The sequence below is a fragment of the Sabethes cyaneus genome, chromosome 2, assembly GCF_943734655.1.
Source record: "Sabethes cyaneus chromosome 2, idSabCyanKW18_F2, whole genome shotgun sequence".
In the NCBI taxonomy this organism is placed as follows: domain Eukaryota; kingdom Metazoa; phylum Arthropoda; class Insecta; order Diptera; family Culicidae; genus Sabethes; species Sabethes cyaneus.
Genome location: NC_071354.1, coordinates 54,577,491 through 54,601,026, shown reverse-complemented (window position 1 = coordinate 54,601,026; position 23,536 = coordinate 54,577,491). Strand labels below are relative to the sequence as shown.

Below are 23,536 nucleotides of genomic sequence, written 5' to 3'. Positions count from 1 at the left end.
AATTTTTCCCAGCAATTGCCTTTTGCTCCACTCGCAGCTCTGTGATGATCAGCGTCAATGATAGGTCTTATTTTTTAGTATAGATGATTGATAGTTGTTCCTTCTCTTAAGCGCGAATGATTTACGTTTATTATAGGGTACGAAGCCATTTGTGTTTCGGCCATTCGTGATTCGGCCATTCGTAGGTAATCCGATAAAAGTAAACTACGGTATATTATGGACGCAGCAATGGATTTGGTTGATGAAGCAGATATATGGCTTAAATTTACCGAATAAGTAAGGCGTCATTTGGAATCAGATTTGCTCAGGTTTGTGACGCGATAAATTAAATATTCCAGTTCATGCAATTCTCATACGATAACTGGTTGAGTGTTGCTGGCAAATTCAACCAACGCTTGAATTTTCCGAATTGCTTGAGAGCGATTGATGGACGGCATATAGGGTACGGGAGTATATACAATATTTACAATATTCAGGAATTACGTTGAAACTATATTTATTCGAGACAAGATTTTTATACCAGTTGATAGAATAATATTTACTGAATATCGGCGTGTATTTTGGTCTTAATGAAACGCTACTGATCCCAGTTGACCTCGAGGTAAGACGCTGGTCTAATAAGCCAGTCGTCGTATGTTCGAAACTCGACTGGGAGAGGCTGTTAGAGTCAGTAGGATCGTAGCATTGACCCTGTACTATCCTGTATTCTAACAGCTGGTTGCGAAGTCTGTCGTATAAAAACAGAAGGTCAAATTTCGATAACGGAATTAGCACCCAGGCTTTGCTTTGCTTTGAAACGCTACTGAATTTGAGTTATAGTCGCGAGAAATGATGAAGTCGCTGCGGCTAAATTGAGCTCATTTCCTATAGTGGTGTCTGTGCTGTTTAAATCCGACAGACCGAAAAAGCCTGCACAGGGATTAGATGTTTTTCAAAAACAGATCAAAAGAGAGACCGATGGATAACGTGTCGGTATTGCCTAGATACCAGCTCATTAAAGATAAGTAGTTTTGCAGTGACAACAGCTTGCTGCTGGCGCTAGTGTATCATTGAATCGTTCATATACACTAGCACCAGAAGCAAGTGGTTGTCACTCAAATACTAGTTATGTCAACGCGATAGAAGAGTTTCAGGCGCAACTGCATCACATATTGGTAGTGGTGTAAATAGAGCACTATATGCTGAAATTAAAAGCAAATTGCTAGTGAATGGAAATTGATTTGTATCTTCATATCAGAGGGGAATTTTTGTGTTCTTCCGTGATAAAAAGAAGTAGAGTTGTTCTGTGATACCATATTACGTGATCATAATTGTGTGTTTTCCAAACCATCATCAAGAGCGGATACGCGTAAGCGATTGCTTTTGTTTTATTCAGCCTAATTACGTGCTAGTGGAAAAACAATGGTTTTGATGTTTATTGAATAAAATTTAGCAAATTACTTACAGTTTTATGAAAATAGTTATAACACATTAAAGCCTATGAGTGCTACATTCGTTTCAGTCTTGTTATATAGCGGCAAATTTTTTATTTGGGAAAGCGCAGTTAAATGGAAATTCCTATGATCCTTTTGCATTGAGCCCCAGAATTATGAAACCATATGTTCCAGCGATAGGAAAAGGCCTTATTTTGCCAGAGAGGATATTAGAGAAGATCCGATACGTTGTAGTAATAAGTATTAGAATGCTGTTTTTCTGAATAAGTACAGAAAAATTACGCCAGTAACTGAAAGGCTTGTAACAAGCGCACTAGTGAACCAGACAACCCGAAAAGGAAATGAAAAAGTTGGCGACATCCTAATATAAAACTTTCCGGAGAAACAGAACCAAGAAATCAATTGAAACAAAAAAAATGTTTCCTCTACTACTTCCAATCATATCAACTTAATTTTACGTTCCCAGAAGCATGATTACCTCGCGTATTGGATTACCAGAGTGGTCGCGATGAAAATCTAATTCGTTACAAGTTAGAAGCTGGTGATTTTTTCATGATCCTCAAAAGTCTCCCCGGACCGGACTGGGCAGTGGTGGCGGTGCGGAAAGTGAAATATTTTTCTGTTTATTATGCTGCGTTGAGAGAGAGGTGCGATCGCTACCGGTCCGAAAGGTGCTCATAAATTTCGAAAAAGGTCGTTTTAATACGTCCCAGGGGAGGTAGGTCGCATATAGCTAGTAGCTACCTATCAGAAGAGTATTCCCAGTGCACGACATTCATTGCCGACCAAAAAGTTTTATTCAACATTCTAGGAAACAATTGTTGGGTGGTCACCGCGGAACGGAGGGACTGAACCAAATTCGAAGAAGATAGTAAAATTTGAAATTGGTAAAATATATAAACTCGTTTCTGCCTGTTAGTGCGTATATAAATAAAATTTTCTAACGGTAAACACATATTTCGTAAAAGTAGAATAGGCTGGTTACAGGTGCACTTCGCAGAGGAGTTGTTCAATTTTTAATATTAAATAGGAGGTTTAAATAATTGTTATTAACCTTTTTTCCCCGGTGGTATATTGATGGCTGGGTCATGTTTGCCAATAAAAGTGTATAAAAATACTGCTTGAAGATCCGTATAAATATTCCACTCTATTCAGAGACTTGTATACTCAAGTGACTATTACATAATTTCACCACCATTCTGTGAAGTTCAAAAGCACGGTACGATAAGAGCAGCCAGCAGCGAGCAGGGCTGAAAGTTGAACCAACGTTACCGGTGCCGCACATAATCAAGAACCGCATGTGTATTTGTGTTGTCTGCTTCCATAAACGAATGGAAATTTGATCAGCCGAAAGTGAGAGTAGCTTGTCATTGGGGTACTCAATAAAGCCTGACGTTGCCACCGAAAGTGCGGTGTCTTGAACCACCCGGCTCGGCTGCGAAGAACACCTTCAATTCAGTCTCCAATCACAGAAGGAAAACGAGCTCCGGGAGGCAAAATTGGAATTCATCGTAGGCAGGCATGCTTATAGCGGAGGAGGCATTTGAATGGAGCTGGTGCAGGTCTCTTAACACCGTACCCACATACCTACCTACCTATACCTCGGTTCGTGCTGGCTGAATGACAAAACCGGGACGTGGGAGTCCGATACTAGTAGATGACTATTTCGCCTTTTGCGTTCCATTTCTCCCGGCAAGGCAGTCCGGGGCGGCAGCTCGGTGTGGTTCGACGGGTCGGATTTGTTTACGTAGGTTAGAATGGTGGATTGAAAATAATATAACACCTCTCGAAATAGAAGAACCAGCAACAACAAAAAAACAGAAACGCAAACTTCAGACGCTGGTGAACCTTTCCGGCATATATACCTACCCACCGACTGCCATTTCATCTTCACGTGACCCAGTCGATATTGTCGTTTGGATTCGATTGTGCGTTTTATTGCCTGAAGGAGCCAATTTTCGCTTGATGCTTCGATGACGGCACGTTTGCCATTCACAGATCGATTAGTTGTTGGCCCGGTGTGTGCCGCAGCTCGGTCGGAGACAGTGAATTGAGGAATCAACCATGTATCGTTTGAAATTTGATAAGATTGATTTTACGAGAATCACAGATTTTTGTTGAAATTTGAATCTTATGGAAGACGTTGTCGCAATGAGAAATTTGTTCATTTAGAGAACTGTGTCATTTGTCTATCAGTTTTATTTGTAGTACTTTTTTTTCGCTGGAACAAACACTGCTTAAAATAAGTATCACATTTGAGGCCAGTAAACAAACATGCTCATTTTATCTCGATTAAAACACCACTTCTCGGTTGACCATAACGCGGAATATAACGTTTCGCGGAATACCCTTTCGCGAAAAACCTTACGCGGGATGTACCATTTAACGGAAAACATGCATGCTCTTTTTATTTCAATTTTGTTCATTCGACTGTAGGTCTAAGCGAAGCAGAATTTGAAAAAGTTATATTGCAACATTTTCCCTTATTTAGACTACCACGATTTACATGATTATTATAATAAAATCTCGCACACGATTTCGCTCAAGGAAAAAGGAGTTAAAAAGGAAGGACAAGAAGGAAAAAGAAATCGAACTCATAGGCTGATTAAACTAAAAGCCACTCTAGTGTCAGATTACCAGTGCAAAATGCGGTATGTTTCATTAAATGATTATCACAGTAATCTAAATAGTCATAAAAAGGGCAATATATAAAGTAGGGCGGGCATAAGTGCGATGTTTGAAGTTGTCATCAATTTTCGTGAGATATAAAGAAGGACAACAACAAAATATATTTTATAGTGATGCAGTAGCTTAATACCTTCACATTCAACTATAAATCATCTAGAATATTAGTGTTATGCGAAAAAAAATTCTTCATTCTTCTGATCAAGTGCCGATTCGCACTTTTACCTCACTAGCGGGGCAAAAGTGTAAATACCGCGGGGCAAAAGTGCGAAGCTCGAATCCATGAAATTAGCACAGCAGTATCTAACAAAACCATATTATCTTCAATCTGCGGTATGTTTCGGTACGGAATATTCTCTTTCCTATTTTGCGCTGGTGTATTGCAGCCTCTGTTAGATCGAAACTTTTCCAAACGTTTGTTTCTTGTTTCATCAGCGGAAAAACATTGTTTTCCTTCGACCAACATCTGTAGAGTACACCGTTTTCTGCAGATCTTCCATTTCTAGTATCTGTAATATAGCGCCTAAAGCTGTATATAATTAACTATACATTTTTGCCTCGTCCATGAATCGCGCTTTTGCCCCGTCTGTGAATCGCACTTTTACCCCGCTAGGCGCTTGACGGAGTTAGATTAAATTACGGAAGAGCAAAATATATTTTGTAAATTCTTTTCGCCGCATTTTCAAAACAGATATGTGAGTAATGTAAAACGCTGCTACAAATGTTCAACAAGTAATATCCTCCTGTTGATATCGTATTTGTCATAAACGAAAAATTACATCAAAACCGCCCTAAAATAACATTTGCACATAACTCAGCAACTATGCTTCGTAAGCAGCCAAAGTTTACGTAAGATTCAAGCTGTCAAAGTAGTCACCCATCCATGCCAACTAGGAATTACTAGGAATCTGCACCGATAAATCATTGAATAGCACTTTTACCCCTTTTACTCTATAGCACAATTGTTAAGACAATTATTACAAATTACAATTGTGCTGAATAAAGTAATACTTTATCTTCCGTATCTACTGTGCTACAACGATGGGTCTCAATATTTACCTTCTTTGATGTTACTGTCAAAAAACAAATCACCTCTTAAGGCCCAGACACAATGCATACGGATTTTACTACGTTACGGAAATTTGACCGAAAACCCATTGACCGAAACCCATGGAAATATATCCGCAACGTAGTAAAATCCGTATGCATCGTGTCTGGGCCTTTATCTCTGTTCTCTGTGAAATTTTTTGTAGCAGTATATCCTAACCCAAAAGATAATTTAAAAAGCTAAGTTTTCCGCTGGCCCGGACGGGATTCTAGCAATTGTTTTTTCCCGCTGTGCATCTGTAGTGGCGGAACCGCTATGTCGAATATTTAACAGGTCGTTTGAGCAAAGAAAGATCCCGGCGATTTGGAAGCAGTCTTAAATGTTCCCAGTTTTCAAATCTGCTGACCGGCCAAATATAAGAAATTATCGTGGCATAACTACGTGGCATCTGCGTCGTGTAAGTTGTTTGAGATAATTGTGTGCACTGCTGTTCTTGCTCGTACAAAAAGCTATATTTCCTTCGATCAGCACAGATTTATACCAGGTCGTTCTGTTTGTACGAATCTTCTGGATTTCACATCGACTTGCATCTCGCATCTAGAGCAGAAGGCTCAAGTTGATGTAATTTACACAGATTTGAAGGCCGCGTTTGACCGAATAGATCATCGAATACTTTTACGCAAACCTTGCAGACTTGGCGCATCGCAACACTTTGTTGAGTGGTTATATTCTTATTCAAGTGATCGAACGCTACGCGTGCAGCTCAATTCATATCTCTCCTCCCCATTTACAAATAGATCGGGGGTACCACAAGGCAGCAATATGGGCCCATTGCTTTTCTCGTTATATTTTAATGACGTTGCGTTTCTTTTGCGCGATGGATGTAAATTGATATACGCGGACGATTTGAAACTAAATCTCGCTGTTCGATCCATTGAAGATTGCCGAAATTTGTAAAAGTTGCTTGACACTTTCGTCAATTGGTGTCGCAAGAACTGGCTCATCGTCAGCACTGCTAAATGTCAGATTATGACCTTCCATCGAACTGCCAGCCCCATATTATTCGAATATAATATTGATTGTCAAGTACTTAAGAGAGTTGAACATGTTAACGACCTGGGCGTCGTTCTCGACACCAAGCTATGTTTTAATCAGAATCGTTCGAATGTAATTTCAAAAGCAAACCGGCAGCTCGGTTTCATCACAAAGATTGGACGGGACTTTAAGGATCCGTACTGTTTAAAGTCCTTGTATTGTTTTCTGGTGAGACCAATATTGGAAAACGCTTGTCTGCTCTTGACTCCTTATCAAGTAGCCTGGACATTGAGAATCGAACGAGTGCAGAAGAGATTTATTCGCATAGCACTACGTGATCTCCCGTAGGGTGATCCTATGAATCTTCCTTCGTATCCTGAAGTAATCTTACAGCTACCAAAGTTATGAAAACATCAAATTATAGGGTACCCTTGACGCTCTGTTACGTAATAAAAAAAATCAAGTGCCTCTCATTGCTAACCCTCTATTTAATGGATATGCACCAAATTACCTCAATTGCCTAAAACGAACAAGTTTTACGATGTCGCAAGATTTCCGTGACGAATCTCCCAAATTAAATGAGTTATAACAATTTAAAGCTGAAAAGGTACCCGGAAAAATGTTGCACACATAAAGGTTAAGCAGCAAACAACGAAATCTGGCTAGATTATCAATTATGCCAAAAAGTCGTTATGCCAAATAACCATTATGCCAAATGACCATTATGCCAAAAGTTCATTATGCCAAATGGAATTATGCCAAATGGCGTTATGCCAAACAGCATTATGCCAAATGTCTTTATGCCATATAGGGTGGCCCCATCATATTATCATTGTTCAGTCGGCAAAGTATTTTTATTGGCGAAAGAAAAGGCAAATAGGCTGAATTTAGAAAACTGCTGAAAATATCCTCCCGTACCCTACGTTGCTTTGATGAATTTTTGTTCGCTAGATAATATGTACTAGAATATGGTCTCGCATAACAAATGAATTCGGAGTTGAACTCTAATATTCTTCATAATAGCAGCAACAAATTTGTTGGATCAGGGTGTTATCCTTTCAATAGCTCTATGAAACTAATAGATTTATTGCGGTTTGACAAGCAACCGTAATAAGTTCAATTTTGATTGATGCGCCGTATTGTATTGGTAAGTATGGCAAGATGTGGTGCAGCCAACTAGTTTTATCATTGTTAAATGACCACAATAAATTTGATTTAATAACAGTTTTGTTATAGTTTTATAATTAACTATAAAAGTAGTTTTTGACTTGTTTTGCGTAATACCATGATATTTTAGAATGAATTTAACGTAAAAAATCCTTATTGTGCAATCCAAAAGCCCGGAGTTCTTAACCAAATCAGCCGATATTTTTGCGATAAACAAAATAATATTTAAGTTTTGAAATAGATCCGCCAAAATACTTGATTACTTGATTGCAGGCTTCGGAAAGGATGGTACCCCACCTTATATTTATGGCTGGGCACGGTAATGGACATTGGAATCGTTGAATCAGTCATATGCAAAGTGCAGCAGATCTTTGACGGTCACACTTGGATAGTTGATTACACCGTTAATCTACACTTCACCAGTAGAAATGTACAAACGTGTATAAGGTGCTAACAAGTAGCAATCTCGTTTGATCGCTTAAGATTCGAGACCAAAACGCACAATTTATTTGGCCAGACTTTCAAAATCTCGATCATGACAAGCCAGTCCCGTTATATATGTAAAACATTTAAAGCTTTTCTTTTTAACCCGGAAAAGAAACAAATCCACGGTCCAGCTGACCTCTCTAGGTAGAGTCTAACTAGAAGAGCTGGCTTTTGCGATATATTTCCTCGACACTTTCACAAATGCTTGAGTAGGGCCTGTCTAGGAAGAAAGTTCAAAGACAAAAGACTCTTCTGGTGAAGCGGAAAGAGCCATTTGATCCATATAAACACGGATCGTCAAAAAGGCTCATTTGATCCGAGCACATCAAAAGAATGAAGCATCCAAATATACCCACAGCATAAGTAGAAAAAGCAGAAAACAATACTACACTACAGCACTCACTGGGATGGGCTTTGTCTAATTTTTTTTTTTAGAATGGCCCATTTGATCCGAACAAATCACAAGAATGAAGGATTCAAATATACCCACAGCATAAGTAGAAAACAAATTAGAGCAGAAAAAACTACTTCACTAAAGCACTCACTGGGATGAGCTTTGTCTATTACTCTTACGCGAACGACATTCGATTAACCGTCCACGCCACAGTAAATGGAGCGTTATTGCTGAATTACTTTTTTGCATTTATTCTAGCATTAAATATGAACGTTTTTAAATACAAAACAACGCTTTCAGGACACCCTGTACCATTGCTTTTTTGCGTACAATCGTTCAATTCTCAATCATATTGCAAAGGAAAGTGAAACTCACATTATGTAAAAAGACCTCATGGACTCGGGCTCAAGTCCCAGCCACGAATAAGTCACCAATGTCCTCTCAGAATGTTAAAGTGACTATTAAAACAAAAAAATATTATGTAAAAAGGGATACCTAAGAATGTGCAACCATGCAAAATAACCATTCATATCTACACTAATTGATTAGCTGTAATAGACTAGTTGACAATGACAAATAATTGGCATTGACAGATATTTTGAAGGAAAATTTATTGAAATGATGAAAAGATGGATGAAGTGCGATTTATATAGTTACTCTTTGTTAATGTGAAAAACAATTTGATTTGGGTTTACAAAAGTTCTGCACCTTCATCACAGCCTGGAAAGATATCATTTACACCAATGAGACGAACGTTTCCGCTGTTCGCTGGACTGCATCACTAGGTAGGGAAAATTTTATCGCAAAATATTGTGTGGCTTTTTTTTAGATTGTGTTTATGAGATAAAACGCTACCTATTGCGGCAGCATTTACTACCGCTGTACCTCGATGATTCCCCACTGACACCGTCGTCGTGTTTCTTTTACCACGACGTTATTGAAGGGACTGCGGTTTCACGATGCAGTGATAAAAAAAAAGTTGGTTTAGCCGTACTGATACACAACTGTTATTATTTGCGGTTGCATCGAAGTAATGAACGTGGAAGTAATGATCGCTAAAAGACCACGGATTTTCTGAATCTATAAAGTTTCAATAAATATTAAGTGGAAGCAAAACTTTTGAAATTTCTTTTTATGAGGAATTGAATGCTTTCTATGAGGCATTTTGTCTTTCTAACAAGACAGCAAGTCCGCAACTAGGCATTACAGTTCAATAACTTAGAAAGTCAAAACCGTGGTTTGGATTACATGAAAAAAATAATATAAAAAGCCAAAATACAAAAGCCATACTACAAATGCGATCAAGTTATTATTACTGTGATTTGTGTTGTAGATAATTGGTGCATAAATCAAAAATAACAAACTAGAAACGGCGTACGCTAACGAGAATTAAATAATAAACTAGTCTTCTGAGTCACATTATCCCAGCCGCATGCACTGCTTAACGATAATATGATGCCATATCTAGAAGCACCAATTATCCGAATTGCCAAACACAATGACTTCCCCTTTCGGATCGAAAATCCAGAGCAACAAAACCGAATGCTCCCTGCTGCTGTCTCCGTTTGTTGGCCACCGGCAAAAACAAGAGGCAAAAGAGTCAAACCTAAAATCCCCCACCCCACCGTTTGACTTCGACTTTGATATGCAAATTGTGCTGCGGTTCAACAACAAAGAACCGCCTCCACCTCCGGACATTATGCGTTGCGTTCGGTGGTAAACATAACTTTCTCATTCGAAACTCGACCGACTAAGCGCAGATTAAAGAGCAATTGACCGATTAAATTATTATTTTGCATAGGAATGGAGCACACTCTTTTCGCCGGAGTCAGCCACGGGACTGCTGCTGTGCCGCTGCTGCTAACAACCGACGACGGACGGCCACCCTCCGTGCACCGGCGGTTGAAGAGGAGACCCCCGGGCTTGGAAGACGGAAATAAGCACAAAAAGATTAAATTATCCCGAGCATGACGCAGCCTTCATTCATAACGCTTTGAGCGTATAATGTCCAATTCAACAGTTTCCTAGTGCTACTGTACGGTGAACTATATGAGAGCAGCTTTCCCAGAAAGAATTTCTTCCCTAACCGTCTCGAAACATACACGCAAACACGTTTTTCACATAAGCTTCTTTAGGAATTTTTCTGAGCGGTGGAACATCCGAGTTGGGTCGGCAAAATGAAAAATAAAACTACACAAACTAGAACGGATACGAACTCTAGGAACGTGGGGGTAACACGCAGATGCCACCGTTCTGGTAGTCTTTCCGTTTAAAAGTTTTTCAAGATGCTCCTGAAGAACTGCATCCTAGGCTTAGTGACTTTCTGGAGCACATATCACCACCCTCAAATAGGTAGTACCTACCTACCGTGCAACAGTTCAGTTTGTGCAACGGCTTGTTTGCCGGATGCTTTGGCACACTAGTTGGCTGCACCACTGCACTGCACTGCACTGTACCGTACTTCGAATGATGAAGGATAATGATAATGGTAGGTAAGTATGCGCAACTAGGTCGGATTCAGCCAGCAACACCCAAGACTAAGCGGTCTATAGACTCGAGATTACGGCTTGTATCCTTCCGCGTTAAAACGATATTTTCACCAAGAACTAAGTGGTTGGTCTAGGAACTCAAGATTGTAGTTTATACCTTTCGTTAACGAAATGACATGTTCAAGCGCGGTTAGTTTTGTCGAATAGTGTTCTTTTCTACCGGAATTGTCTGATTATGTATCCAATTGGCTAGTGCCGCCTTTTTATAAAAAAAATCTCGACTTGATTGTCCTTGTTTTGGCATGGTAAAATATAATACAACCTAGGAGAAAAGTGTGAAAAAGTCTGACAGGCAACTCTTGCTTCTGCTACTTGAAACAGAATGACTTGATTCTAGACATGTGTGCCCCCCTGGACTCTTAGGCACACAGTAACCATTCAGCTAAAAACATCCACTTTTCCTCCGTGTATGAAAGCGCTATATGAAAAGTTAGAGTCAGGGTATCAGCTTAACATATTTGCTACATATTTGCTATTTTTATTTATTCAAGCTAGTCAAAGCGCCTAAAACATCAAATAAAGCTTTTGTACAAATAGTTTTTAAAAATATCTAGAGTACAGCAGCATCACAGCATGTTCTGCATAGTTCTATTATAAATAAAACATCTTTTATTATGACTGAAATTTGAAAACAAAACAATTTCCAGTATCGAGATTTTACTCACATAGACTATAAGAGGTGGCTTCGATGTCAAATTTAGAGCTAATAATTCACTTTCACCATGCATCTTTCACCGCAATGTCTTCGCCATGTCACTGATTCTGATGATTCTGACCAGGGATGGTTCGCATATTTTGACTGAATTGAGATTCATTTGACAGTACCGTGTCAGCGGTGTCAGCCAAGCAAAATTTGACAAAGATATAAATGGTCCGTTTGTAGAATTAGTTGTAATCGACAATTTTGCTGAACAAAGTTTTGCTGTATTTTTTTGTAGTTACAGTGTTATAATGCTAGTAGCTCATTACTTGCTAAGTGAATGTTCACGTATTCGTCACTAAGTACAAGTCGAGCAAGGTTTACTCGACGTCACTTCCATAATAGGGTACTATAACTGAATTGGACTCGAACTTAGACCTGATATCAGATATAATAGTGGACTTGAAATTAAACTTGAAATTGGAGTTGATATTTGACTGCAAATTGGACTCGAAACTGGATATGAAATCAGATAGACGAACTGCAATGTGGACATGAAATAGAATTTGATATTCTACTTAAGATGCAACAGGTAATTGGACTTATATTAAACTTGAAATTAGACTTTAAATTCGACGTCGGATTGGAGGTGAAGGTGAAAATGAATTAGGGATGAGATTTGTATTTGAGAATGGATATGATATTGGAATCAAATTACACTCGAAATTAGACTCAATATGGGACATTATACTGGACATAAAATTGGTCTTAATTGGACTTGAAATTGAAATAGGACTTGGAACAGGACACGATATTATATTAGAAACTGGACCTCTATTGAGCTTAAAATTACACTTAAAATTCTACTTGAAATCGTAGATGAAATTGAGTTAGACTTGTAAATGACCTTAAAACGGCCGACATTAAATTGGATTTGAAATTGGACCTTAATTGAAGTTTAACTTCAAATCTGAGGTGAAAATTAAATTTGACACTGGGGCGAACCAATCAACGGTTGAAAGCCCCATCAAATAGTAAATACATAAATAAATAAATTTGACATGAAACTGGACTGGGACATTGAAAAGGACATTAAATTGGACTTGAAATTGAACCTCTAGTGGACCTAAAATTTGACTAATTATAGTTGACTGAGTTATAGGCGAAATTGAGATTAGAATAGACTTGATGTTGGACTTCGATTGGGACATCAAATTGGACTTCAAATAGGACTTGAAATTTGATTTGAAATTAGGCTGCGAATTGGACATGGAATCATAACTGAAATTAGACCTCAATGGGGCTTGAAATTAGACATAAAATGGAACATTAAATGGTCGGTGTTAAGTCAGACCGAACCAAGTGACAAAACTCTGATTTCGAGAAAAACGCGTTCAAAGTTTGCTGCTCTGTCATCTCATATCTTTGCCACATTTATGTAGTCTGATTAGAGTGGACTGCAGATGGGGTAATCCTTGATCGTTTGCTATCATTAATTTATTTTTTAAAATTTTGCGACTTGGTCTGGTCTGATTTAACACCGACCAAATAGGACATGAAAGTGATTTTAATTGGATTTGAAATTTGGATGGAAATTGGAATTGATATTGCACTAGAAACTGAGCCTCATTTGGGCTTGAAATTATACTTAAAGTTTTACTTGAAATCGAAGGTGAAATTGGAATTAAATTAGATGGAATTGAATTAAACTGAAAATGGTCTTAATCAGGGCTGTCCTGCACTCAGTGCACTTCTTTTGCTTTTTTAACTGTAACACCTCAGCCAAACAAAATTCGAAAATGTTATGTATGGGGCAATTATAGAGTCGATTATTATCCATAAGATTGCTGAACTAAGTATTGTTCTATCTTAAGTGTTTATGGCGCACTCCCAGTTTACACTGGGCGGTACACCTAGAGCGCTCAGTTTAATTTTCATATTCAGTTTAATTCAATTCCATCTAATTTAATTCAAATTTCACCTACGATTTCAAGTAAAACTGAATGAGAATGAGGTTCAGTTTCTAGTACAATATTAATTCCAATTTCCAACCAAATTTCAAGTCCAATTAAAACCACTTTCATGTCCTATCTGATGTCCCATTTTATGTCTAATTTCAAGCCCCATTGAGGTCTAATTTTAGATGTGATTCCATGTCCAATTCTACGCCTAATTTCAAATCAAATTTCAAGTACAATTCCAAGTCCTATTTGAAGTGTCACAGCTAAAAAAGCCAAATTTGAAATAAAAACTAGTCGTTTGTGTCCCTTTAAATAAGCTCTAAATTTTCCTTAAAATGTGTCATAAAATTGAACTTGAATTAAACTTGACAGTCTATTTGAAAATGGACTCAAATTGGAATTGACAACTCCGGACTTTCCAGTTACACCTTGACTAAACTAGGTATATTGTAGAAATGGTCAACAACGTTAGATTCAAAACGATTGAATTATTCTTTTCTCCATCATAATTTCAATTAGGTCCCATGGTGTGCCATTTCAAGAAACGGAGAGCAATACAAAGACAATGAGGACCGACATCCTGTCAACAGAAATTGGTGACATGCTCTGGTTCTGGGGAGCCTGTAACCACAAAGTTACCTAGTCTGCCTTCACAAGCGAGAATTCTGTCATTCGATGTTAGCTGATTTTAGCATGGATTTATTCTCAAGTGTCTCTTCATCCTTCCTTCCTAATTAACTCCAGACAAGTTATAAACGTTGTAGTGTCTCGAGGTGCGTAATGAAACCTTTTTTCCATGGGCACATTATAACTTGTTCCACTGCATGGCTCTACAAGTGAGATTTTTGATGCAAAGTAGTTAGGAAAAAACACTTACACACATATGTATACACTCTCGCTTTGTGCTAAACTCTACTTTACCTTATAACTAATCAAAACTAGTTGATATAAGAATCGTACTGGTTCGAAGTGCGTAAGAAGCCTATTATCCAAAGGCAAATTATAACTTGTCTCTGTACTTCCTTTAAAAGGACAAAAAGGCAAATATACTGACACTCAAGGCCGGATAATAAACAGTTCGATCACTCTTTAGCATATTGCAAGAAGTAATGTCCATAGAGATAAAGAGGCCTGTGGTTTCAACAGAATGACACCGCATGCCATGCCACCCATCAAAAACTTTGCACTATATTCAGTAACAAACGACAGATTTCACGCCAACTCGACCAGAGGTTGGCACGACCCTCTCAGAATTTAATGAAACTTTGTGTGTGTAAAAAGTTCATGCAAATAAACAACTTAGTTTTTCCAAAATTGGTCTAGACTAACTTTTGAAAAGTGCTTAATTTTTTTTCTCTTTTTTTAAATAAAAAATTTTAGTCGAAAATTTTAGCATTTATAAAAAATGATTTATGAGCGACTTTTAGAAAGTTTTCTGAATTTTCATAAAAAAATACCGAAAAAATAAAAATGAATTTCTACACTGAAAAACAAGCATTTTAAAAATTAAAAATCGATTTCCCAAAAAACGCCATCTCAGAAATTGATGAATTTTTTTTTGAAAATACACGATTATGTGGCCTACGGTGAATTATGAAAATTATAAAATTAATTAATTAATTAATTATGAATTATGAAAATTCTGAAAATTTCCTAGAAGACGTTTGTAGATAATTTTTTTGAAAGTGCTACAATTTTCGGATATACTGAAATGCCATTTTTCCGGTAAGGACTTGAAAAAGTATTTGTGAGTAAAACTTTTTTCCATTCAATTTGATCATCTTGCAATGTATGAAAGATTTGTAGGCCATATAATTATCTATCTTCAAAAAAATTTTCATCAATTTCTGAGATGGTGTTTTTTGGGAAATAGAATTTTAATTTTTAAACTGCTTGTTTTTCAGTGTAGAAGTTCATCTTTAATTTTTTCAGTACATTTTTTATGAAAATTCAGAAAATTTTCTAAAAGTCATTCATAGATCATTTTTTCGAGTTAAATTTTTTATTAAAAAAAAGAGAAAAAAATTAAGTCCTTTCCAAAAGTTAGTCTAGACCAATTATGGAAAAACTAAGTATGCAAAGTTGCTTATTTACATGAACTCTATACACACACAAAGTTTCATTGAATTCTGAGAGGGTCGTGCCAACCTTTGGTCGAGTTGGCGTGAAATCCGTCAGTGGCTACTTAACATACCGTACACCTTTTTTCGTACGTTTCGAGTCCCAGCAATTTCCACCATATATCGTGAGGATAGTTGCTTCAGGCAAGCATATGTACTCTTTCTGCAAATGCCCTTTCGATCCTCACAGTCCAGGTTGTTTTCAAATGTTCACCATACTATTAAGCATGACTCAAGGATTAAGTCTCCTAAAGCCCAAAAGACAAAGCAAAGCCTAGATGCTACATTTCGTTATCGTAACTTGACCTTCTGTTTTTCTACGATTGACTTCGCAGCTGTTAGAGTGCAGGACAATGGCAGGACCAGTTGCTACGATCCTATTGACTCTAACAGCCTCTACCAGTCGAGATTCGAACATACGACTGGCTTATTAGGCTAGCGTCATACCTCGAAGCCAACTGGGAGGTAGCTTTCGAGATAGTTTCCTCAAAATGAAAAACGAAAGGTGAAGACACAATCAAGATTTACTCTCAGAAGTTTTTAATTTAATGAACTCATTGCATTTCAAGACCCAAAATGGAGTAGTAAAAGGTAGTAGATTCCTGTTCGCGGAGAAATTTGTCCACTCAGTTAGTTTCAATTTCGAGCTATGTATGATGCTGGTTTAACAAGCCAATCGTACTAACAGCCTCGTAATTGTGCTGTACTCTAATAACCGGCTGTGAAGTTCGTCGATAAAGAAGGGTAGTGTCTTAAAGATGGTTATACCTAAGGCTTTGCTTTGCTTACGGTGGAATTTAATTGCACTACACTTAGGGTTATTGTTTGTCTTAGGGTTTGTTTCAAAAAGTTTGAAATAGTTTTTACATATCTTAAAATCTTCAACATAAAACAAGCAATATCCATGTGATAATAGAATAGAAGGCTCATAGGCTTGCGATCTGTATTAAAACCAAAGGAACCAAATTGCTTCCTTGAGGAATGCTCGACCCATTGCAAAATAATTAACAATATGTTAATGTTATTAATTGCTCGTTTCAGAGCAGTGGACGAAAACGAGCCAAAACGCTGAAGAAATTCAGTAACGGCCGGGCATCTGATAAAATATAAGTTATGCTCAAATTTCCGGAAAATCACGTGCTGCTCCTCTTTTCTGTTGCTAATTGGAATGTACCCAACTGTTGTCAATTTTTTCCTATTTTTTGGAATATTTAACTTACTGGACCATATCAAGCAAAAATTTATGAAAAAAAACTGAGGGGCCTAGATATTTTTTGTCAAGAAATTCGTGAAAGCGTACAGTACAAATCGCATTTTTTCTGTTGAGCTACCGTTTAGTATGGGGAGATAAGAGCTTTTGAGAAAGTCTGCAAACCTAAAACCGTCAAGTTAGGCCATTGCAAATTATTTCAAAAGTTTTTGTCACCCCCCCCCCCCCCTTGGAAATTGGCTTGAAAAATCGAGGGGCAAAAATATAATTTGTAGGATATAGGTCAATATTTTTTCAAGAAATCATTTGTCTGTGGGTTCTACAGCCTGAAAAACTTGAAAAATGAGTGTACGAGTTGAGTTAATGCCTCTAGCATGAAACAGAAATGAAAATTCGAACAACGGAATTTCCGAAAATCGGCCGTAAAATTTTTCTTTCGTTTTTGTCTTTTTTCGTAGATTTTCGCATGGAAAATAGAAACGTATATATTAATAGCAAGAATAGATTTGGGTTTCACGTTTAAACTTTAAGTAACAATGCCTCAAATCAATTTTTTTGCTCGATTAAAAAAAATCTCTTTGTTTTTTTTCGCCCCCCCCCCCCCCTTCAGTGGCCCAACACCGGAAGGACAAAAACTTTATAAAATATTTGTAATGGCCTTATTGTTAGATTATGACATAATGCAGCTAATCAAGCATTATAATCATTAAAGATAATTGAAACGCCTCTGTTACTCTCTCGATCTCTCTGGAGGATAATGAAGCAGTAGCTAAAGATGAAGCAGTCACCAGTGACATTAGTCAGATGAAGAATTAATTGAACCGACTGGATTTACAATTCAGGGTACTATCAACCTTGCTAATTACGCTAACGAACGATAAACATTCTCACCTTGGATAGCTCTTTATCGCTTCCCGAAGCACACGGTAGATAGTTAACACTATTTATACACATTAAATTTCTCTAATTACAGCTTACACCTTTCCGAACATTTCCTTGCCTCAATAGCCCAATAACAATTAATTCCCCCATTAAATCATTTTAACATTACACTCAATTGGTCACCGCCGCTGACAGTAATCACACGACAAACGACGACGGAGCTCTAGCCAACGCTAGAACTCCGAACATGACTCACTTTTTCCGAAACGGAGCAAAAATTACACAGCTGCTGCTAATTTCACGGGTGCAATAAACTGGCCTGTGTGTGAGCGCGAACAACTTAGTCATATTGATAGAGGTAGAGGTAGCTTACTCAATCTACGTACCGACCAACAACACTGTTTGTTCACACCTCGTAAGGCAGCAACGGCAGCCAGACCTCACAGAAAGGCGACACCAAACTCGTGAATAGTTTGTATTTTTTTTGCTATCACACCTAAAGTGTTCCGTTCCGAACCGATAGCAGTCAAAAATAAAAAAGAGCCTTTGTGATTGATCGTCGGCCGGCGACATCACACGAAATGTTGGAAATTGCGACGGTCGTTTTCCACCCTACCCAGTATGGCAGCCAACAGTCAGTCAGTCAGTCAGTTCGCTGATTCCACCAAACAGATAGCATTCGTTGCGAGCTAAAGGCAGAAAATTGTTTTGTCGGTTTCGGTACCTAAAAATGGGACTAAGCGCAAATAGAATACAAAAGGTAGCTAACCTTCAAAATAGAACGCAGGATGTAAGGGCAGCCGCGTAGACACGCACACGCTCACGCGCAGCACTCAGGAACGAGTCGACTGATCTATGCGCGATGCGATGGCACACGCGTTAGTCTGTGTGTATGCAGGCTAATCCAACGGAGCGTCGAATTTAAGTTGTTTTTGCCAGTGACAGCTGATTGATGCCGGTGCACACAGAATTATCCTCGCTTTCTGCCTTTCTTCCCGTTATAACCGGTATTCTTGACCGAAAACTTTAAATTTCGCTCATTTCTTCAAACTTGTTTTCCACTTAGAATTAATGATTTCCACAACTTCACGCTGACAAAACTTTATTTTCGAGCCCGAACACGCTCCGGCTCATCAAACTTTTCCTCTTCTCTTCCTTCGTTTCACTTACACACTCACACCGCTTAATTGTGAACCCAAAACACGTTGCGAAGGTCTTGCACAATCGCTGCTATTCTATGCAGAAAAAATAAACACAACACCCAGGCACAATTTTTCAAACCGGCTCGACTTAATTGGGAACGAATTTTCAATCAATTTAATCAAATTTAATTTTTCCTCTCCACTCTATACTGCTTTCTTCCGGGCTCGCCGAATTTTACGTGGACACACTTTTTTTCTGGATCGCACACTTCTTCGACTGTTGTATGTGAGCGTGCCTTCTATACGCCGGAGGAATTTAATTGATCGAAACACTCATGAATTTCAGATATGGGTCGAATACACTTTTTGCATTGATTATGCGAGACGAGATTGCTGTGTTGCTGGTGCCTATTGTTGTTATTGGCAGTCGATGCCGCGATGACGACGTCGCCGTTGTTGCTGGATGCTGCAAAGAAGAAACATGTTTCAATCCAACATTATTTTACCATCTCTCGTTCATCTCCTCGAGCAGACCCGGCCCGGGTCCATGGCCCATGATGGCCGGGACCGAAACGGAGATTTCCCAGCGGCAGTCAGTCAGTCACACAGATGCGTCGCATCATGACTTTGTCGACCAGCCATCGTAGCTGCATACATACACTGCCACATACACACTGATGCAGTTTTCTGCCGAGTCGAGGTTGTTATTTTACTTTGTTTTACACTTTGAGCTGTTATCCTCCATGTCTGCTCCGCGAAACGAAGCATGCAGACCGCGCCCGTTGTCGTACCGTGGTCGTGGATGATGTTCGCAGACCCACAAAGCCGTGCATGCTAATCAGCGTCAATCCGGTTTTGCCATGATTATGTGAGGCGGAATTAAAAGGGATCTTCGCTAAACAGGTTCATCGAGTTGGACGTAAATAAAGCGTAAAGCATTGGAAATTTGAAGTTCCATCACTGTTTTTCTCGACTAATGGTTCAAATATTGAGCTATTTGGACCGAAAAAGCTTGTTTCAACAAACAAGTGATCGCAAAGCAAGGTTATTTTCAACCTGTGTTATTATATTCTAGTTTGCAGAGGTTTGAGTTCAAGTTTTAATAAATTTAAAATTTGTTGAAATGCTTCTGATAAAAAAACAGTCAAACTGTCCTAAATTCAATAAATGTTACGAAAAATACACAACGCAATTTTAAAACTTACACCGCGGAAAGCGATGAAGAACATAAACTAAATTACCTACATATATTCATGAAAAATCACGGAAAATTTCACCTAGCGAAGTATTGAAATTGCCTAAAAGGCCACTTGAGCACAGAAACAGTGCATAAAAACCTGATTAGTTCGTAAAAACTACGCGAAAAATCCTTTCGAAACTGTACGAAAGATACTTTCTGTTTAAAATTGATTTGCTCTGCTTCACGACAATATCTGAATTCGTTTATATCATTCATCATCATTTGCAAGAGTGACACGAGATTCCAAAAACTTCTTGTTCGGAAATATTGAAATATTGCAGAAAACCTTCCACGGTTTCCATCTATCTTAATAGTACGAATTCAAAACATTTTTTTATTTTGAAAAAAGAATCGTGCCTTACAATTTCCGTTGTGACTACTGACCATAATAAATAAAATTGGAATGCATTTGAAGAGCTTTATCGAACTTTGAAAACTATTTTCGTGACTTCGCTGTATGAAATAATGCACTCACAAGCAAATAGCACCTGATATAGATGTATTAGGCTAGAATAAACGTAAACATCACCTAAAACTTCTATCCTATCTATCAAATTCAAGGTGTCATGTCGCTAAATTCATTTGAAGGTGTTTTAAACTATTAAAAATAATTCACAAAGCGAGGGGCGCATCGGTAATGCTTCAACAATTTAATCTCTAAAAATGATTATTTTGTGACTTGAAATCTTATTCATATGGCCCATTTTATTCGACGTACCTACTTGTGAGCATATTATTATTGCTTATAGTACGATTGCCCTCAAAATTTAAAGAAAATTTGTCCAAAAATTAGTAAATACTGTATTTTAACAATACAATTAATGTAAAAGTATCTAAATAATTGAATTTGTTTAGAGTAGTTCCAGACGTAGTTTTCATTTAAAAAGTTGTTCAAAATTATTTATGCGATAAAACTGTATCGCACGTGCACGGCACGTTTTTTTTATAGCTCTTGTAGACAGATGGTTTTTTAATGAAGCACAACTGAATTACAATGCAACTCATGGATTTATCTGCTTTTGTCTTCATTAGGCCATTACAAATATTTAAAAAAGTTTTTGTCTCTCCGGTGTTGGGCCACTGAAGGGGGGGGGGGCGAAAAAAAAGAAAGAGAATTTTTTAATCGAGCAAAAAAAATGGATATTAGGCATTTTTACTTAAAGTTTAAACGTGAAAACCAAATCTATTCTTGCTTTTAATAAATACTTTGTTATTTTTCATGCAAAAATCTACGAACAAAAAGCAAAAACGAAAGAAACTTTTTTTGGCCGAGTTTCGGAAATTCCACTGTTTGAACTTCCATTTCTATTTCGCGCTAAAAGCGTTAACTCTACTCGTACACTCATTTTTCGAATTTTTCAGGCTGTAGAGCCCACAGACAATTGATTTTATAAAAAAAATTTAACTCACATCCTACAAATTATTTTTTGCCCCCCGATTTTCCAAGCCAATTTCTAAGGGGGGTGACAAAAACTTTGAAAATGATTTGCAATGGCCTTATTGCTCATTAATAGTAATATTAATCTATTCTGAACTACTCCAACCACAGAAATGAAATGAAGTCACTATCCGAAACAATTTATATTGGGTCTACTAATTGCAATTTCATAGGATTTGTAAGACTATCAAACTTTACAATAGGTTAGAAATCGGAAAAAAACTTAAGGATTATTTTTTTTATTTCAAGAAGAAGCAGATTCCACTCACTAAGGCAATTAACTAACTCTCTTTCCCTCTACTAGTTATCACATTTTATCAAATACAGGTTGTTCATCAGCACGTAGTTGATTAGAATTTAGATTTGTTTAAGGCACTTTACTAACAAGCCGTAAACTTTAAATATGATCATACAGCATAATGATGTTGTAATTTTTCCGCGGAATTCAAGCATAATAAATTTAAAATAGCTTGCTTTCGTCTGATTGTAAAGCTAAGCTGGAATTTAAGATTAACTTCAGTTTTTGTGAATTACAGTCAAGCAGTATTGTTTCTTTCAAATGGTTGCTTTTTGTATTTCACCTTGCTTTCACACCTCACATATTTTGTTTTGTTGTATGATGAAATACCCAAAATACTATTGACACACAACTCACGTCCATCAACACGCAGTTATCAGTAAACAATGAAACCATTGTAAAAATTCTTCTCAAACTACTCGACTACTTTCGCAAGAAGTCCACTTTCAACAGGTGCAGCATTACGGTCGAACGTCGAGCGTGGGTTGTCCGTCCACAAACGGAGAAAGTTACGAGATCAGTGCAAGCGTAGAAGCAACAGATTTTCCACCAACTGCTCACACGCATATCCATCCAATTATCCTGTTTGAATCACTGTTGTACGCACACCTCCGCTCGGCAGAAAACCGGAATTCTATACAAGGCATTAACACTTTACTAACCCAACAAATGCACCGGTTTCGCGATGCAGCAGCTACGGCAGCAGCAGCAGCAGCGTTGAATGGCGTTTGCACGATTTATGCTTGCTAAAGTTCGAATCACATTTATCTACAGCACAAAGCTATGTACACTGAGGGTAATTCGCGCACACACATCCACAGAGTTACGAGACAGTGCACCGCCGTCGAACTCACAGATTGAATTTATTCTAATTCCCACACGACTGGTGTTGGCCTTCGTTGCGCTGAACTGGTCCAAAAACACTCCAAGTCCGTGGCCTCCTCCGGCCAGTCGGCTGCAGATCGAATCGGATTTTATATATTATTCAATTATTGAATTATTTTCATTCTCTTTACACTCTGTGTCTGCCGTATTTACGACAAAATTTCAACTTCACTTTGGCTCGATCCGCTGCTGATGCAGCAAAACGCTAAAACGACTGCAGCAGCGGCAAGTGGTACTCGGAGAGACGGGAACAGTGCAATCGCGGAAGAATGAATCGAACGCGAAGAAACAGGAATTGTAGCGAAAAAAAACCTTGCTGGGCCTAGTGTATTAGTGCTGGAATTGCTCGCCGTATTCCGTAAGCATACACACCTAGCTGGCGTTCCGCTGGCAAGCCCCACAGGCTTCGTGACCTCACCGTACGCGACTGGTCTTGGATTGGGCAATCAATGTAAGCGCCCTTTAAAACAGCAAGAACCATCGGCGGAACACCGAATCACGACACACTGTCAATCGAACGAAAGCACGCGGCGAACTAATCGAGCGACGAGCAGCTGGGCTAACTCGAACGCGAACCCGCACCAGAAAACAAACTCCAGCCAGCGAAGAGACCAGCATGTTTGGGCGAATAGCATAACGGGCGAGGTTCGGAACGAGCTGTGCGCACGCACACACTGTTGTAGCAATCACCGTCTGTGAAAACCGGGCGAAATGTTCATCGTGTTGCACAAACACCAGCACCGGTAGACCGGTTGCGACCGTTGCGGTAAGCGCCGTCCGAAAATGAATGGAGAAAACGAATCAAAACAAAAAGAATTACACCACTACTAGCGACGGATTGTTTTGATATGTTCGTTTTTACCTTGGTTTTCTACATGATGGTTGTGCCATGTTACGATTACCCTTCGTGAAACTGCTATCAA

General features: G+C 38.3%; 1 protein-coding gene across 1 annotated transcript in view; it reads right to left on the bottom strand.

Annotated features, from left to right (window-relative positions):
• The window catches only part of LOC128738251 (fat-like cadherin-related tumor suppressor homolog), a 589,652-nt gene extending 567,182 nt beyond the window's left edge, over positions 1 to 22,470 (bottom strand). The window contains exons 1-2 of the mRNA XM_053833248.1: positions 22,391 to 22,470; positions 18,380 to 19,218 (exon numbers count right to left, since the gene is read on the bottom strand). The gene's annotated coding sequence lies outside the window, so the exon portion shown is untranslated. The remainder of the gene's footprint in view (positions 1 to 18,379; positions 19,219 to 22,390) is intronic.
• Positions 22,471 to 23,536: the final 1,066 nt, after the last annotated feature.